Source organism: Triturus cristatus, chromosome 8, assembly GCF_964204655.1.
Source record: "Triturus cristatus chromosome 8, aTriCri1.1, whole genome shotgun sequence".
Taxonomy (NCBI): domain Eukaryota; kingdom Metazoa; phylum Chordata; class Amphibia; order Caudata; family Salamandridae; genus Triturus; species Triturus cristatus.
Window position 1 is genome coordinate 78,292,372 of NC_140591.1, and position 20,374 is coordinate 78,312,745.

Consider the following 20,374-nt stretch of genomic DNA (forward strand, 5'->3'; position numbering starts at 1 on the left):
GTCATCTGTATAGCGCTTGTTCTGTACGATGGCTGTGTCAAAGCGCTGAAAATAATTTTTTAACAAGAAAGACAAAGATGTCATACAACATATGTTGGATGAATCGTTTTCATCATAAAACTACAGGTGCTCATATGGCAGGAATCAGTCAGTGGTTATATGAAAGAGTGACTTTATAGGAGCTACAGGGTGCTACTCAGCCCGTATGGGGTATATTTATCATCTATTGGTACCAACAAGAGGTGCCACATTCAACAGCAGGAAGAGCTAGACCTACACAAGTACCTGAGCATACCTTTCTTCTAGCGCTCACTTTGACTTACAAAGGCCTAGTAGGCGCTTTGGCTTTCGACAATGTGTAAAGTGACAAATTAAGGACGCGGGTGCAGACACTGCCACGCTGCCTGCCCATGTGCCCTTCACCTAGCTACCTGGGTGAAATTAAGCTGAATTTGAGATGGGAGTCAGTCCTTGCCACAGAAGGTGAAGCCACCCAGTATTCTCAGTCAGGAGAGATATGTGGAAACCAGGCTACTCTCCCCACCCAGGAGAGCAATGGAAGCCACCCTACTCTCCCCAACCCAGGAGAGAACAATGGAAGCCACCCTACTCTACCCCATTCCAGTGAAAGCAATGGAAGTCGCTCTACTCTGCACCATAAGAGAGCAATGGAAGCCACCCTACTCTGCACCATAAGAGAGCAATGGAAGTCGCCCTACTCTGCCGTCCATAAGAGAGCAATGGAAGTCGCTCTACTCTGCACCATAAGAGAGCAATGGAAGCCACCTTACTCTGCACCATAAGAGAGCAATGGAAGCCACCCTACTCTCCCCAACCCAGGAGAGAACAATGGAAGCGACCCTACTCTGCCCCATTCATGTGAAAGCAATCGAAGACACCCTACTCTGCCGTCCATAGAGAGCAATGGAAGCCGCCCTACTCTCCCCAACCCAGGAGAGAACAATGGAAGCCGCCCTACTCTGCCCCATTCATGTGAAAGCAATCGAAGACACCCTACTCTGCCGTCCATAGAGAGCAATGGAAGCCGCCCTACTCTCCCCAACCCAGGAGAGAACAATGGAAGCCGCCCTACTCTGCCTTCCATAAGAGAGCAATGGAAGCCGCCCTACTCTCCTCAACCCAGGAGAGAACAATGGAAGCCGCCCTACTCTCCCCCACTCATGTGAAAGCAATGGCAGACACCCTACCCTGCTGTCCATAAGAGAGCAATGGAAGCCACCCTACTCTGCACCGTAAGAGAGCAATGGAAGACGCCCTACTCTGCACCGTAAGAGAGCAATGGAAGCCGCCCTACTCTGCACCGTAAGAGAGCATGGAATCCACCCTACTCTCCCCAACCCAGGAGAGAACAAAACGAAGCCACCCTACCCTGCCGTCCATAAGAGAGCAATGGAAGCCGCCCTACTCTGCACCCTAAGAGAGCAATGGAAGCCACCCTACTCTGCTGTCCATAAGAGAGCAATGGAAGCCGCCCTACTCTGCTGTCCATAAGAGAGCAATGGAAGCCGCCCTACTCTGCCGTCCATAAGGGAGCAATGGAAGCCGCCCTACTCTGCTGTCCATAAGAGAGCAATGGAAGCCGCCCTACTCTGCCGTCCATAAGGGAGCAATGGAAGCCGCTCTACTCTGCCGTCCATAAGAGAGCAATGGAAGTCGCCCTACTCTGCACCATAAGAGAGCAATGGAAGCCACCCTACTCTCCCCAACCCAGGAGAGAACAATGGAAGCGACCCTACTCTGCCCCATTCATGTGAAAGCAATCGAAGACACCCTACTCTGCCGTCCATAGAGAGCAATGGAAGCCGCCCTACTCTCCCCAACCCAGGAGAGAACAATGGAAGCCGCCCTACTCTGCCTTCCATAAGAGAGCAATGGAAACACCCTACTCTGCCGTCCATAGAGAGCAATGGAAGCCGCCCTACTCTCCCCAACCCAGGAGAGAACAATGGAAGCCGCCCTACTCTGCCTTCCATAAGAGAGCAATGGAAGCCGCCCTACTCTGCCGTCCATAAGAGAGCAATGGAAGCCGCCCTACTCTCCTCAACCCAGGAGAGAACAATGGAAGCCGCCCTACTCTCCCCCACTCATGTGAAAGCAATGGCAGACACCCTACCCTGCTGTCCATAAGAGAGCAATGGAAGACGCCCTACTCTGCACCGTAAGAGAGCAATGGAAGCCGCCCTACTCTGCACCGTAAGAGAGCAATGGAATCCACCCTACTCTCCCCAACCCAGGAGAGAACAAAACGAAGCCACCCTACCCTGCCGTCCATAAGAGAGCAATGGAAGCCACCCTACTCTGCACCGTAAGAGAGCAATGGAAGCCGCCCTACTCTGCACCCTAAGAGAGCAATTGAAGCCGCCCTACTCTGCACCGTAAGAGAGCAATGGAAGCCACCCTACTCTCCCCAACCCAGGAGAGAACAAAACAAAGCCACCCTACTCTGCCGTCCATAAGAGAGCAATGGAAGACGCCCTACTCTGCACCGTAAGAGAGCAATGGAAGCTGCCCTACTCTACCCCACTCATGTGAAAGCAATGGAAGCCACCCTACTCTGCCGTCCATAAGAGAGCAATGGAAGCCGCCATACTCTGCACCATAAGAGAGCAATGGAAGCCGCCCTACTCTGCCGTCCATAACAGAGCAATGGAAGCCACCCTACTTTGTATCGTAAGAGAGCAATGGAATCCGCCCTACTCTGCCGTCCATAAGAGAGCAATGGAAGCCGCCCTACTCTGCCGTCCATAAGAGAGCAATGGAAGCCGCCCTACTCTACCCCATTCATGTGAAAGCAATGGAAGACACCCTACTCTGCCGTCCATAAGAGAGCAATGGAAGCCGCCCTACTCTACCCCACTCATGTGAAAGCAATGGAAGCCACCCTACTCTGCCGTCCATAAGAGAGCAATGGAAGCCGCCCTACTCTGCCGTCCATAACAGAGCAATGGAAGCCACCCTACTTTGCACCGTAAGAGAGCAATGGAAGCCACCCTACTCTCCCCAACCCAGGAGAGAACAATGGAAGCCACCCTACTCTGCCGTCCATAAGAGAGCAATGGAATCCGCCCTACTCTGCCGTCCATAAGGGAGAAATGGAAGCCGCCCTACTCTGCCGTCCATAAGAGAGCAATGGAAGCCACCCTTCTCTGCCGTCCATAAGAGAGTAATGGAAGCCACCCTACTCTGCACCATTCATGTGAAAGCAATGGAAGCCACCCTACTCTGCCATCCATAAGAGAGCAATGGAAGCCGCCATACTCTGCCGTCCATAACAGAGCAATGGAAGCCACCCTACTTTGCACTGTAAGAGAGCAATGGAAGCCACCCCACTCTCCCCAACCCAGGAGAGAACAATGGAAGCCACCCTACTCTGCCGTCCATGAGAGAGCAATGGAAGCCGCCCGACTCTGCCGTCCATAAGAGAGCAATGGAAGCCGCCCTACTCTGCCGTCCATAAGAGATCAATGGAAGCCGCCCTACTCTGCCTTCCATAAGAGAGCAATGGAAGCCGCCCTACTCTGCACCATAATAGAGCAATGGAAGCCGCCCTACTCTGCACCATAACAGAGCAATGGACGCCACCCTACTCTCCCCAGCCCAGGAGAGAACAATGGAAGCCACCCTACTCTGCCCCATTCATGTGAAAGCAATGGAAGACACCCTACTCTGCCGTCCATAGAGAGCAATGGAAGCCGCCCCACTCTGCTATCCATAGGAGAGCAATGGAAGCCACCCTACTCTGCCGTCCATAAGAGAGCAAGGGAAGCCGCCCTTCCCTGTCGTCCATAAGAGAGCAATGGAAGTCGCCCTTCTCTCCTAAACCCAGGAGAGAACAATGGAAGCCGTCCTATTCTGCCTTCCATAAAAGAGCAATGGAAGCCACCCTACTCTACCCAACCCAAGAGAGAACAATGGAAGCCACCCTACTCTGCCGTCCATAAGAGAGCAATGGAAGCCGTCCTACTCTGCCTCCCATAAGAGAGCAATGGAAGCCGCCCTACTCTACCCCATTCATGTGAAAGCAATGGAAGACACCCTACTCTGCCATCCATAAGAGAGCAATGGAAGCCACCCTACTCTGCCGTCCATAACAGAGCAATGGAAGCCACCCTACTTTGCACTGTAAGAGAGCAATGGAAGCCACCCTACTCTCCCCAACCCAGGAGAGAACAATGGAAGCCACCCTACTCTGCACCATAAGAGAGCAATGGAAGCCGCCCTACTCTGATGTCCATAAGAGAGCAATGGAAGCCACCCTACTCTGCCGTCCATAAGAGAGCAATGGAAGCCGCCCTTCTCTGCCGTCCATAAGAGAGCAATGGAAGCCGCCCTACTCTGCACCATAGGAGAGCAATGGAAGCCGCCCTACTCTCCTCAACCCAGGAGGGAACAATGGAAGCCACCCTACTCTGCACCATAAGAGAGCAATGGAAGCCGCCCTACTCTGCCGTCCATAAGAGAGCAATGGAAGCCGCCCTACTCTGCCGTCCATAAGAGAGCAATGGAAGCCGCCCCACACTGCCGTCCATAAGAGAGCAATGGAAGCTGCTCTACTCTGCCGTCCATAAGAGAGCAATGGAAGCCGCTCTACTCTCCCCAACCCAGGAGAGAGCAATGGAAGCCGCCCTACTCTGCACCGTAAGATAGCAATGGAAACCACCCTACTCTGCCGTCCATAAGAGAGCAATGGAATCCGCCCTACTCTGCCGTCCATAAGAGAGCAATGGAAGCCGCCCTGCTCTGCCGTCCGTAAGAGAGAAATGGAAGCCGCCCTACTCTGCTGTCCATAGGAGAGCAATGGAAGCCGCCCTACTCTGCCGTCCATAAGAGAGCAAGGGAAGCCGCCCTTCCCTGTCGTCCATAAGAGAGCAATGGAAGCCGCCCTACTCTGCGCCATAAGAGAGCAATGGAAGCCGCCCGACTCTGCACCATAAGAGAGCAATGGAAGCCGCCCTACTCTGCGCCATAAGAGAGCAATGGAAGCCATACTGCTCCCCTACCTAAGAGAGAGCAGCAGAAGCCATCCTACTCTTCTGCGGTGTAGAGATCAAGGGAAGCCATAATACACTTCTCCACCCAGGAGAGAGCAATGGATACCACCCTACCTTTTCATTCAGGAGACATCAACGTAAGCCACCCTACTCTCCATCTTCCACAAGAGAGCAATGGACACCCCCCTACTCCACTCCACCAGGAAGAGGGCAGTAGCAGCCACCCTACAGACAATCCAGAAGAGAGCAGCAGAAGGTCTCCCAGTTGCTACCTCCCCCAGGGGCAGTGGAAGGCCTCCATGTCTAATAAGGTATTAAACAATATATTAAGACAATTGCAACATTTTGATAGTGTTCAAACGGCAATCATTAAATCAAAGCATTAAATAAATGATGACATTAGTGCTTGGTACCCGGTCCCTCACTTCTAGCCGCTAGCGAAACCTTCCTGGCACCCAAGTGCTCATTTGTGTTTCTTTGGTGGCCTCTAACCCACATAACTTCACAGACTTGTTTACACTCAGCATCTGTGCTTTCAGGTCACAATATGTCTCTTGTATGGTCAGGACTTTAAGTGGGATGAAAAAACCGGGGTGGGGGGGGGGCTCTCAAAGCAGCATGTCCGATGTAATTAGGGCATAGCTTAAAAAGTAAGCTAAACATCTGTGCTTAGCATCGCGTGCCGTCCGACTGGTAATTTGCTGCTTCTGTCATTACATCCAGGTATATAATTCAACAAGTAAAATTACACCTACAAGAAGCCAGGACTATTGGCTTTGCCAATGGTTGTTAGTTGCATAAGATAAGTAAGCAACAGCTATGGCTTCGTTGCATAGAATATTGAAAATGCTTCAGTTCTGAAATGATGAGACTATGAAAGAACTAAAACGAGTCTCTTTGAAGTTACATCAAAGGCAGCGAAGGGGGGTACTGCTGCAGAGGTAAGATTCCCTTTTCACTCCCAGGGTGAGTGCCAAATGGAGAGCCCGGTAGGGACCTGTCTCAGCATCTGCTTTTTAGAACTGCCGGTGCTGAGCACCGGCACGACCCGTCGCACTTTAAGCCCTGAGTATGGTGTTCCCGAGCTGAGGAATATGCAAGTAAGGGCCTGGCTCTGAAATCTCGTGGCCTTCAACGGGATGTTTGCAGTCCACAACTGAAGCTGTCTCTCCCTGACTATGTCTCTGCACTAGACTTAAATACTCTTTTCTGATTGGTAGAAGGCCAGGCGTTGTGATGAATGATGACAAATGCAAGAATTACCATACAAATGCTAATGCACATTCACTAAAATATGCTGCACATTATGAATCACATTAATATGTAAATATGAGCAATCGATGCACTATCAACCTACAATAAATCAAAACGGTATATAATATACATGTCCAAGTAATGCTATAAGAAGCGCACATTTATAAATGAAAACACGTGCACTTGAATACATTAATATATGGAATGCAATGGCGTAAAATAATCAGAAAACGCATAGCACGTGTCAAACTCCAGTATTTGGGGCTCCAGCAGAGTCAAAGTAAGAGTAACCTTCCCTTCAGAGCAAACTTTAAGAAGCATTCACCCATTGCCCGTCCCTTCTTCTGGCAAATGGAACTGCGCACCAGTGCCCATCGGGCCGCTCGACTCCTTCGACTGCTGAAGCATTGCCGGGACCGACCTTTCTTGAGACGCACCTCAGTCCTTCTAACGTGTTTTATCTTTGTGTCTCCAAGTAAGTATATTTAAAGCAAGGCTGTTCGAAAGATGCAGTTTTATTGGTTGTATCCTGTGTAACGTCACTGTGTACTCTAAGCATCTCTCCTGGTTTAACATCTTATGACTCTTTGGTCGCAGGCATCTGTTTTAAACACTGGATTGTAAACTGTATGAGGAAGCGGCACTCTGACATGCGCGTGGGCCTTCTTCCCACTCCCAAGAAACTTTGAAAATATGCAAATACATAAACACTGACTCTCCCTCTGGAAAGATCAGTGAGACGACACACACGTGCCTGGGCTCCTCTCTCAATGTGTCCCCGAATCCATGGGTGTGTCAGAATCCACGGGCATCTAAGGGGCTGCTTGGACCACACATGGGGTGCCTACAAAGGATGCTGTAATGCATGAAATATTTATTTATACCCTTCTTCAGGACAAGAAATGACTATTATGGAGCTGTGCTCAAACTACGCATAGGAGCAGCGCTACAGCGCGTCCGCACAGCACAAACAGTCACGACAGAATATTACTTACCAACTAAAAAGTCAGTACATACAGTATTAACACCAAAAGTAGAATTACACCCAAATTGGGGGTTGTATCAATAGGCAGTGTTTCTCTTGTGGTGTGCTATGTCCCAACTTTAACAACTGAAAGGTAACACTTGGCAGCCGCCATCTTTGTCGTACCTGACGCATTTCAAGAGGACGAAAGGTGAAACAAATAAAGAAACGTGAGCGCCCCCTCAAACTTCCCACTATCGTTTATAAAGGAGCTCCAACCTCATTCACAGCTTCCTCCTGCCCCTAAAGTAGCAAAATTATTGTGGGGTTTTCAACCAATCAGCAATGACTTGGGGGCAAAAGGTTAGACCCGTGCATCTTAGACCCCTGTGCCTTAGATACGTGCATTTTAGACCCGTGCACCTTAGACCCCTGCACCTTAGACCTGTGTGTCTCCTCTGTTGCAAGGAGGCCACCCTTGGGACAGCCACACTTGGCCTGGGGCTTCTGCATATCTTTAAGGAGGTCAGCCTACGTGAATGTAAGAAACTGGCTCTATATATACTGCACTAAAGTGAGGTAAAGTGTATATAGAGTCCAAGAGTCCCCAAAGGTAGGCAGAGGTTAAAGTTAGATATAACCTTACTCTCTAAAGTGGTAGCTTGGTCGAGCAGTAAGGCAGTATCAGAGGACATTGTTAAGCATGTGGGTGCCGATTTCGATCCTGTAAAACCCGGGTACAAATGGTCGTACTGAGCATTTTCTCCGTACGACACGTACCCGGGAATTCCACCGTACAAACCAGCAAGTACGATTCGTACAGAAATACCATTTCCGTACGAATCATAAAAAACACAGTACGGCTAAAAAATACATACAATTCTGATCCTGGACAGCGCGTACGCAAAGTCCGCACGGAGTCAGGCAGAGTTTTACGGACCAGCAAGTACAATTTGCACCCACAGCCCTCCGCACGACTATATTTTTACGGGAGCCAAAAGGTGCCGGAAAAGCCAAGTACGCCGCGATGCACGAGGAAAAGGGGGCCTGCTACGCGACGTACATGCCATCACCCACATCGTACGTGTCATCATGTACGGTGCGTACACCAACATTGCATATGTACGGACCGTACCCCCCACCCCCCGTATGTACGGACCGTACCCCCCACCCGCGTATGTACGCACCGTACCCCCCACCCCCCGTATGTACGCACTGTACCCCAGGCGTAACCCCCACCCGCGTATGTACGGTCCGTACCCCAGGCGTACCCCAATCCTCGTGTATGTACGGTCTGTACATACGCGAGGATTGGGGTACACCTGGGGTACGGTGCGTACATACGCGGGTGGGGGGTACGCCTGGGGTACGGTGCGTACATACGCGGGTGAGGGGTACGGTGGGGACATACGCGGGTGGGGGGTACGGTCCGTACATACGGGTGGTGGGGGGTACTGTGCGGACATACGGGGGGTGGGGGGTACGGTGCGGACATACATGGGAGGGGTGAGAGGCTGGGGGGGCCGTACGACTCGTACCCCGGGGACAAGTTTACTCGGGGTAGGGCTCGTCCAAAATTCGCTCCGTACGGAGCCTTTTTCATGCGTTTGTGTTTTCGGACGCGCGGTACGGATCGTACTTGCACGCTCGGACTTCAGTTTTACGATTTGTATGTAAAACTGTCCGGGGACATCTCGTAGACTTTTCCCGAGGCGATTCGTATGTATTTTTCACGTATGAATCGTACTTCGCCGTTTGTACGGGACTTGTACGATTCGTACGTAAAAAAATACGGATACGAGTCGTACGGGAAAAAAAAATCCAGGATCGGAATCGACCCCTAGATGTACACACTCAGTCAGCAAATGAAGTCACACACTCAAGAACTGAACTCTAGGCCAATTGTTGTTGTATAAAAATATATACTGTTGTTTTATTTTTCTAGAACTAAGCAAGCCTGGCACAGGTAAGCATATAAATACTTTGCAGTAATAAATTACTTGTGTGAACACAGTTCAAAATTGCCGTAGAAATTTTACCGGTTTTGGTTTCACAGTTAAGGAAGCAGTTTGCAACACATAGGTACCGATTCGGATCCGGGTCGGAAAGCACTCTGACCGAGCCGGATCCGGAGTGTTTTCCGACCGAGCCGGAGTTCTGCAGTCCAACCGAGCGAGTACGATGCGGCCATATGCTGCCGGACTCGGTTCGGTCGGACTCCCATAGAAGTCAATAGGAGCCAGTCGTACGACGCATACATGGGCTCCCATTGACTGAATGGGTACGTCTCGCGCCAGGGCGCCCCCTACAGTGGGTACGCGTCGGTGCCATCCGCACCGTACATGCCTGTGTTGGGGGGACACTTGAGTCTCCCCCTGTGTCCAAGTCGTAGGGCAACGGATGACAAGGGGTCCGACGCGGACCTCCAAAGGCAACCACCCGGACGATTTGCGAGCCGGACACTCCGGCTCGCACAGCCTGTCCGACGCGTGCATCATACTGGCTCGGTCGTGAATCGCATCCATTGCACGCCACGGTTAGCTTACAACCGAGACGTACGGAGCGGTTCGGACCTGGAAACGACTCGGTCGGTGAATTCCATGTAGCTCGCATCGTACTTACTCGCTCGTACAGCTGTACGAGTCGGGCGGAAAAAACGCGTACGGCTCATAGTTTTTCCGGCCGGATCGCGTTCGGTGCGCTTCCGACCCGGATCGGAATCGGCCCCTTAGCAGGTATAATACATTCAAATGAATCGGCTTTCTCAATAAATTACAGGTAAGTTACTTTTCGGATTACATTTTCTAACACAGTGCTGGATCCTAGATTCAGCACTGGGACATTTCCTGAAAACAGTTGAGAAAATGCGTTTTAGTTAGATGTACGATTTTTTAAAGAATATTCTTGTATTTCAAAAGTTGACACTTAGAAACTTTTTGGGAGAAAAAGTGTCAATGTTATCCTATTAGGAAAAGCAGGTTATCGGTTTTGAGGTAAGTACTCGGTCTTTGGAGTTGGGGTTCTGGGGTTAGACTCAGGTGTCTTCCAGGGTCAGTGATGCACTGTTGTACCCTCGGCGGCACTAGGGCGGCCGGGTGCAGAGTGTTGAGGCCCAATGTTATCCTATGGAGGATAGGGGGGCTCCGGTTGGTGGCTGCTGGCAAGCAGGCCACGGGGTTGTGGGAGTAAAGTTCCTAGGGTTTAGCTCAGGGAAAGTTGGGGACCAAAGTAGCGCCAAAGGTGCACCCTTAGCGGCACTAGGGCGGCCGGGTTCAGGGTGCTGTTTTAAGGTTGGGTGCCCTGTTGATTTCAATGGAGATTCTCCGGGACAAAGAAACACTGCAGGCTTGGGTACGAGGATCTTCCAGGAGCGACCACCACTTTGAGGGGTAATTTGGGATGTTGAGGGTTGGTTAGGCACCGTTGGTTTGGGTACACAAGGACGTGCGGCGTCGGGTGCAGGGGTGCCTTTTGACGTCGGATTTTCTTACCCGCTCTGGTCGCGGTAGGGGGGGGCCCTCTGGATTGAGGCTGCAGGCGTCATCAGGAGGCTTGAGGCAGGTCAGGGGTCACCGGATCTCGGGCCAGGATCGACGGGGGGACCTCCTCGTGGTGTTGTTTCACTCGAGCTCGGGCTGGGGTAGGCGGGTGCAGACTGTGCTGGATTCGTGGTCTTTGGCTGGCACCAGAAGCTGCAGTTTAAACACGTCCGGTGTTCTCGGGAGATAGAGTCCTGGAAGTGAAGGCAGGAAGGTCCTCCAGGGTTTGTGAGGTTGCTGGCTGCAGGACACGCTGGGATTTCGCAAAAGCAGGTTCGAGGGGAGACAGGCCTGTAGGGCTGGGGCCAAGTCAGTGGGCGTCGTCCTCTTGTTAGCTCTGCACGGCTCTTTGGTCCTTCTTCTTATCTTCTTTTCTTGTGGTTTCTAATCTGAGGAAGCAAGGTTCAGGGTGCCCCCTAAATACTAAATTTAGGGGCGTTACAGGTAGGTAAAGGGCAGAGGCCAATGGGTCCCTTCTCTGGGGTGGGTACACCCCCTATTCTGCCACTCTCCTGTGGGAGGGGGCAGGAGCCTGTCCCTGGTTGGCTGGGTCCCCCATCCTCAAGATGGCGGGGACTCGAGGTTGTGCTTCACCTCGCCTCCCCCACCTGAGGGGTGGAGTTGGCAGAGGTGGTCACACCTCCCTTCCTCACTTGTTTTTCCCGCCGATTCTCCCGCCCAAAGTGGGGGGTAGAACCAGTGGGAACCAGTTGCTGAAAGCAGCAAATGGTCTGGAGAGGCTCACAAAGGCCTTTGAAGCTTCTCCTTAGTGACCCCTGCCCATCCTGGGGAGGAGCGTTGGCACCTCGTCCCAGGATGTGCACTGTTTCAGGCCCCCGAGTGCAGAGAGCTCTTGACCCAGGAGTCCAGAAACATGTCTGGTGGTGGCAACCTAAGCAGTCACTCAGTCAGGTCACTAGTAGTTGGTCGAATTTCAGGGGGCATCTCTAAGATGCACTCTGTTGTGCATTTTACATTAAATCCCACACTGGCATCAGTGTGGGTTTAATGTGCTGAGAAGTTTGATACCAAACTACCCAGTCTTCAGTGTAGCCATTATGGTGCTGTGGAGTTCGTAATGACAAACTCCCAGCACCATATACTCTTAATGGCAGCACTGCACTTACAGTGCCCAGGAATGGACATGGGCACTGTAGGGGTACAGGGCTCATGCACAGGCATAGGGCACCCAGCTAGAGGGGTGACTGATGTATGCCAGGGCAGTGGTTTATGGGCATGGCACACAGGGATGTGTGTCATTTCGACTCTTCACTCTGTTCTGCACCAAGGCACTCAGGCTGGCAAGGCAGTGTGTGAGTGTCAGGGTACAGGGCCTCTGAGGGTGGCACAATAAGTGCTGCAGCCCTTAGAGGCCTTCTCTGGTCACAGTGCCCTGGGTACCTGTGGTACCATTTACCAGGGGCTGACCTGTGGCTAGAGATGCCAATTGGGCTTGTTTTTGGGGAAAGAACACAGGCCCTGGGAGCCTGGTTGGCAGGGACCCAGGGCATACCAAGAAAAAGTGCATCAGTTGTCTGGCAAAAGGTGGGGGGGGGGGGTTACTGCAACAGAAACCCACTTTCCTACAGTGAACATTTAGGGACCCCTAATCAAACTTTTCAGGGGAATCATGATTAGCCATGAAGCCACTGCTATGACTATGAACCCAAGGACTAACATTGGTTATATACTATTGATTGCTATGTGTCCAGACACTCTACTCACTTTCAGACTCTATTTACAATATGGTATAGTTTGCAGTTTGTACAATCGCTCTGTGCAGAATTCTTTGTGCTTTGCACAGTGCACTAATGCCCCGAGGCCAGATCTGCGCTATAAAAATATAATAAAACCAGGCGTTACATCCTGCACACTTTCTCCATGAAGTTCAGAACAACTCAAAGTATTGGGGGCAGAGTAGGAGGAACCATTGTATGGAGCAATTATTTTTATTGTCTTTTCACATACTCTTACCTATAACACACTGGCCAGTGAGGAAAAAAACCTAATAAAAACAAACTTTTAAATCCCCCCACTAACCCCAGCGAAGGACCACTGTAAGGCCGAAAAGATGTTGAATGAATGCCCCTAGTGTGTTGCACAGTTCCCATCCCCCTTTATAATGGCTCAAAGCCCTAGGACAATAGCACATGGCCACTTAAATTAAGCTATAATTCGCAGCAGACCTCTAAGGTATTTGGGGCATGTTATTTCTTTGAATTCAGTTGCCAACCTTATCCATGGCTATCAATCAATCTGGATTTGTGCAGCGCGGCTAATCACCCGTGAGGGTATCCAGGTGCTGACCCGATATTCGAGGCAGCCAAGATCTATGATTAGGAATATCCTCTATACCTCACTGGGCTACAATCACCTGCTTGGCAGCACATAAAAGAGGTGTAATTATCTTACCCCTGGAGGACTCAGCAGGTAGGATTGTCGGTCAGCTATGCTCAGGTCAATAGAGCATACGTGGGAAGTCGATGATGTTGGTGTTGGTGACCATTAAACCAATGTCGTCTGCCCCTCTGTCCTAGTATCTCTTAAAGTTGGGACAGCGACACGGGAAGTACAGAATTCGCTGCTCCTGGTATTACCCCATATGTGAATCATTTCAGGCGTGCACTACTATTAGGTTGGACTCTAATGGGTCTGATCACGATCTTGGTGGACAGGGTTACTCCGTCACAAGCGTGACACTTATCTCGTCTGCTGTCTTACAATTCAATTACATCCTATGGAACTTGTAATAATGCGGACGGGATACCTGTGTTTGTGACGGAGTACACAATCCTCCAAGACTGTAATCAGGTCTTCAGTCAGAGTTTCCTTATGGGACACACTGCCTGCACACGCCCATGCTCTGGAACTCACCTCTTCCCGTTCTTTTCCCGATAGCTGTCTCCCTATTTTTAATTTCCACCTTTTCTGCCCTGGTGTTTTCAAATGTAGAGTGGAGTGGTTGAGAAACTCATTATGTCTGGTAAGATGTGTTTATCATCTGATTTCATAATCAGCCATTTCTCGAATGGTGTCAGCGGCCTGCCCGTCTGACGTCTAGACGATTTATGCATCAGCCGGTGCCAGATACTTAGGGGCATCTTTATTAATCTTTCACGCATCGCAGGACAGCAAGCGAAGTTGCTGCACTGCGTGGAAGAGAGAGACATAGCAGAAATGGTGTGTGTTGCCTAGCACCAATGTAGGCCGCACACTGCAAAGGTGCCTGGCTCACAGCAGGATTGTTGGCTCACCTTCCTGCACATAACAATCCTTAGAGATGTATTCCTCTTTCTATGTTTGATGCATAACGCACAAAAAGAGGAAGTAATGAGGAGAAATAAAGACATTTTCCTCATTACTCTCACCGGGGAAAGCGTAGCCTTTTGAGGCATTTCCAGGTTTACTAGCTTTAGCAAATCTGGGAATGCTCCAATCAATGGGTGGATGCACAGGAGCACCCATGTTCCACCCATGGAACGCCTCCTAGCTTGAAATATATAACGTAACGCAGAGCAAATCGCTTTGCTGCGTTCTATGTCTTTACAAAGCCACACAAGGTGATGCAACTCGTCCTTTGTATGGCTTTGTAAATATTGCAGAACCCTTTGCATTGTCTTTGTGTCACCTCACACGAGGCCAGGGCAAGGCAAAGGCGATAAACCTGGACCTTCAGTCTTTCAGTTTCTGGTTTCCAATACTCTGTCTTGGCCCACTCTGAAGACTTAAGCCACCCTTGTTAAAGAAGTCCCCAGTTCTCTTTCATGCCACCTCTTGCCAACATGTGTACTGTGCCCTTTCTAATTCCGGATTACAATAAACGGTGTGAGTGGAGATGGAGAGGTCCTTTTTCTGAAGTTCTGTCTCCCTAGACATCAGGGTAACTGTGTTATGGTGGAGGAATAAAGGCCCATGATCTATGCTTTTGCGGAAGCCCTGGAATTTTTCAAATGGGTCGTCAGCACCAGTATTTTTTGCTTTCGGTCCTACTCAACTCCACTAAATATCGCAATTGGCTGCATGGATACGGTGTATGGGATGCCTACCCCTCCGTCCCCTAATGGGATGAGCAGAGCTGTCCTCACTAAGCGTGGTCTGTTGCCTGCGCACACAAACCTGGCGAGTATTTGTTGGAAATTCTCATGCATGCTCCTTGGTGGTTGCCACTTTGATGGCCAAGTCTTGCCCAAAGCTTCAACGAGGAAGGGCCTGCATCTTCTTTCTGATTCGCCAGATAGCAGAGCGGCTTTCTTATTGGCTCTTGTAATATTGTCTATTGTGTGGTGGATACGCCTGCTGCTGTCTGAGCAGTTTCTGCCTGGTAGGGTCCAATCTACTGGCTAATATTCCAGTAAAGATCTTGGCATCTACATTCAGCAAGGAAATCAGTCAGTATGATGAATTAGAATCCGGTCCCTCCTCGGTTTGGGAAGCACAGCCATAGAGGCGTCCTTAATCGATTCAGTTATCGATCCAGGCTCTCCAATGGGTTAAATAAACATGGAAGAACCAGTACAGGTGTGTGGCAGTAAATCTTGCAAAACCCATCTGGCCCGAAGGTCCTATGCAAATGTCATTTTGAGATCTTAGTCATTGCCTCATCGATAGTGATACGTTTATCCAGGGAGGCAACTTGAGCATCTGCTAGCCTTGTTAATGCAGTGCCCTGAAGATAATGTGTGAACCCTTTTACATACCACTCTTCTATGGAATATAACTCACCATGGATATTTTTGAATGTCTCTTTAATGTCCTCCACTCTATTGGACACTACTCTTGTCACTTTGGCTCTCAGCTTACAGGCCAGAAGCCTCCCTGCACTGTTCCCATCCTTACAGTAGCCAGTGTAGTGCATTTGTGCCAAACTGACTGGGCCACTGGCTTTCTGTGCACCTTCTCCCACTTTTGACTTAGGTTTCAAGTTCAATTTGTTTTTCATTCCTGTCTTTATTAGCGTTATTAGCACATATCAGAGTTCCCCTGATGTGTGCCTTTAGTGAGTCCCATAGAAAGTGTGTCCCCTCCCCTCTAGGTCATTCTCCAGGAGAATCAATGCAGAGCCCCTGCTACATTAGTCTTGGTACTTGACTTATCAGGGGACCGCCCCTCAGCCTCTACATCCCTGTGTGCGAGTGGTGTTTGGGAATATGTTAGCTGAAGTGTACAGAAGAATGGTCTGAAATCGCTCTTATTTCGATCTCCACATCTCTTACGCTGTCCACTAAGGAGAAACACAAAGGAAGTGGCCCAACGTGGCAAATGTCCTGTGCGCTGCAAAGTCAAATGAAATGTCCACACTGATAATATATACACATATCTGCCAGTCCAACATCCGCAAGCCATGCCTTGCCTGTAAGAAGAGTGCCTCTTCTAGCCCCTATCTTTGCACTGATCTGTCCATTCCGGAAGCCATGACTAGATTAAGGGCTCCCCTATCCAGAGACCGCTTGATAATGGGAATCAAACTGGTCTTAGGTTGCTTGTGTTCTGGTTCAGGGAGTACTGGACCTAGCAGTTCGGGCTGGATTGATCCCATAAGGAGCAGGGTCTGAGATTGATTCAAGCATTCTGTACATCACCTTGTTGTTTTTGCATTTGCAGCCCTAAGTGCACCAGTTATGCCCAGACGTGGTTACCGGGCTCACTGTGCCACTGAAACCAAGCTATACCTGGATGAAGAGCCCTAGACAGGACAGAACCGGTCCTGGCTTGCTCGTGTTCCAGTTCAGGGAGGACCTGGCCTGGCAGTTCGGGCTGGACTGTTCCCACTAGGAGCAGGGTCAAGACTGACTTGCCTATGGCTGGGTCCAAACTACGGTGGCATAGTGAGCAAAAGAACGATGGATTGGGATGCGGCCAGAGCAGTTGCCAGTGGCTTAGATTAATTCAAACGTTCCATCCATCACCCTGTGGTTTTTGCACTGGAAATCACAGCTCTTAAGAATTTTCTTGACCTTCATTTGGGAACTATATTAAAGCCACCAAAAAAGTGTAGTTCCCTTGATTTAGCCCATCGACAAGGTTTGTATGATGGAACTATTCATGCGATTACCACGCATGCTTTACAACTCAGTGGTTACAACGTGGTACCGTTACCACGCGTTATCTTTGCCAGGCAGGATTTTAAAATGAATATGCCTTTACCACGCATTTCATTGCACAGGCATGAATGGTGAAGGCATATGCGTGGTAAAGGTTTGTCCACAGCCCTGTGCCCTAAAACCGCCACTGGCGCAACCCAGCAGGCCCCTGGCTCTACAAAAAAAAACAGGCCCAAGCCCAAAACCCTAAATCTCTGAGCCCGGCACGACCCCAGCCCTAAAAAAACCCGAGCCCTAAAACCGGTCCCCTGCCGCCGCCCCGGCTCAGCCTCGGCCGAACAAACCCCCTTCCCAGCCCTGAGCCAGAAAACATGCTCCTTCCACTACCCAACCCCAATCCCACACCTGGCTGGCATCCACAAACCTACTCTTGATCCCAATCCCGGCCCTGAGCCCTAAAACCATACCCTGATGCAACCCCCTCCACCCCCCACCCCAGCCCTAAAAAAAAAAACTACAGCGCTGATCCCTAACACCGGACCCGGCGCTGCACCAACCTAACCCACCCCCACTCCAGCCCTGAAACCTACTACCGATCCCAATTTCGTCCCAGAGCCTTAAAAGCGCCCTTGTGTGCATTCCCTGATACCTATCTCAGGAAAAGGGGGGACGAGGCCGTACCAGTTCCATTTGGTCGAGGCTGAAGCGCAGGCCTTTTTTATTGAATTTTTCAAGCAGAAGTGGCAGACTGACGTGTATCCCTTCACCTTTGTGCATCCTTCCTTTCAGCTGCAGAGGGTCTCTTTGTCTTCGTTGCAGCTGAATGCGGTAGAGACGCTGATTACCTTTACCACGCATGTCTTTACCACCTGTAAGAAGCATATGCCTTTATGGTTCATACCTTTACAATGAAATTCATTGTAAAGGCATGCGTGGTAAAGGCTATGCGCGGTAATGGTAGTCGCGTTGTAAGTGCCGCGTTGTAAATGTATTGCGTGGGGAAAACAGCCTTTACTACGCAACCGTTACAACGCACGCCATTACATTGCATGGCGTTGCAACGAAAAAGGTGTGCAACAGTGGGTAGAAGGTGTTGGATTTAACTCCAACTCCTTCCCTACTGTTGCATACACTGGAGTTGGAATAGAAAATTAATCTATTCCAACTTCCAGCGCTCCCCTCGACTGAAAGTCTATGTAAACGTTGGCGTTGCAACGGCATGCGATGTAATGGCATGCGTTGTAACGTCACATATTCCCTTGATCCCCCCTTGACTTGTGTTTGAGCTCAAGATGGCAACTCCCTCCTTCTTCTGACAGTCTGATGACATAAGCTGAGTGCATGCTGGCCCAATGAGTGGGTCTCCTGCAGCAAGCAGATAATGCTTTTAGAGCCCCTTAATCTTGAAAGGACTTGCAATCTTTTCGCTGGCGCATTGAGGCCTCTGACGTTTGACTTGAGATTTTAAATAATCCCACATGATTGAACCAGCAGACCAGCCTGCGGAAATCCCTCATGGAGTTAAAGTTGCATAGCTTGAGGGGAGGTGGTACAACACCAGACTGAGGTGGCATAACAGCAGACTAAGGTGGTATCACGCAACAATGAAACACACAAACAAGTAGTATCACATCACAGTGAGGCAGCCTCACACAAAAATTAAGCGATGTCAACACACAGTCAAGCAGTATCACACCACAGTAAGGCGGTATCACACCGCAGTGAGACGGTATCACACAACAGTGAGGCAGCATCACACCACAGTGAGACAGTATTGCACTACAGTCGGGCAGTATAACACCACAGTGAGGAGGTATCACACAACAATGAAGCGGTATCAACACACAGTCAAGCAGTATCACACCACAGTAAGGCGGTATCACACCACAGTGAGGCGGTATCACACAACAGTGAGGCAGCATCACACCTCTGCAACGCAGTATCACACCACAGTGAGGTGGTATCACACCACAGTGAGGCGGTATCACACAACAATAAGGCGGTATCTTACTACAGTGAGGCGGTATCACATCGCAGTGAAGCGTATCACACAACAGTGAGGCAGCATCACACCACAGTGAGGTGGTATAACACCACAGTGAGGCGGTATCATACCACAGTGAGGTAGTATGTTACTACAGTGAGGCGGTATCTTACTACAGTGAGGCGGTATCTTACTACAGCGAGGCGGTATCTTACTACTGTGAGGTGGTATCACACCACAGTGAGGCTGTATCATACAACAATGAAGCAGTATGACACCACAGTGAGGCGGCATCATACCGCAGTGAGGCGGTATTACACAACAGTGAAGCAGCATCACACCACAGCAAGGTAGTATCACACCACAGTGAGGCGGTATCACACATCATTGAGGCCGTATCACACCACAGTGAGGCCGTATCACATTGCATTGAGGCCATATCACACTGCAGTGAGGCAGTATTACAAAACAGTGAGGCAGTATAACACCACAATGAGGCAGTATCACATTGCATTGAGGCCGTATCACACTGCAGTGAGGCAGCATCACACAATAGTGAGGCAATATAACACCACAGTGATGCAGTATCATACAATAGTGAAGCATGATAACACCACAGTATTACACGACAGTGAGGCAGTATAACACCACAATGAGGCGGTATCACACAATAGTGAGGCATTATAACACGACAGTGAGGCTGTGTCACACAATAGTGAGGCAATATAACACCACAGTGATGCAGTATCATACAATAGTGAAGCATTATAACATCACAGTGAGGCAGTATTACACGACAGTGAGGCAGTATAACAACACAATGAGGCGGTATCACACAATAGTGAGGCATTATAACACCACAGTGGGGCAGTGTCACACAATAGTGAAGCATTATAACACCACAGTGAAGCAGTATTACACGACAGTGAGGCAGTATAACACCACAATGAGGCGGTATCACACAATAGTGAGGCATTATAACACCACAGTAAGGCGATATCACACAATAGTGAAGCAGTATGACAGTATGACACTGAGAGGGTATGACACCACAGTGAGGCGTTATGACACCACAGTGAGGCGGTTATCACACCACAGTGAGGCGGTATCACACCACAGTGAGGCAGTATTACACCACAGTGAGGTGGTATCACACCACAGTGAGGTGGTGTTATACAACAGTGAGGTGGTATCACACAACAATGAGGCCTTATCACACCACAGTGAGGTGGTAGAACACCAGACTGAGGCAGCATAACACCAGACTGAGGTGGTATCACACAACAGTGAGGTGGTATCACACAACAGTGAAGCAGCATCACACCACAGCAAGGCAGTATCACACCACAGTGAGGCGGTATCACACAACAGTGAGGCCGTATCTTACTACTGTGAAGCGGTATCACACATCAGTGAGGCCGAATCACACCACAGTGAGGCAGTATCACACATCAGCGAGGCCGTTTCACACCGCAGTGAGGAAGTATTACACAACAGGGAGGCAGTAAAACACCACAGTGAGATGGTATCACACCACAGTGAGGCGGGTTAACACAACAGTGAGGTGGTACCACGCCACA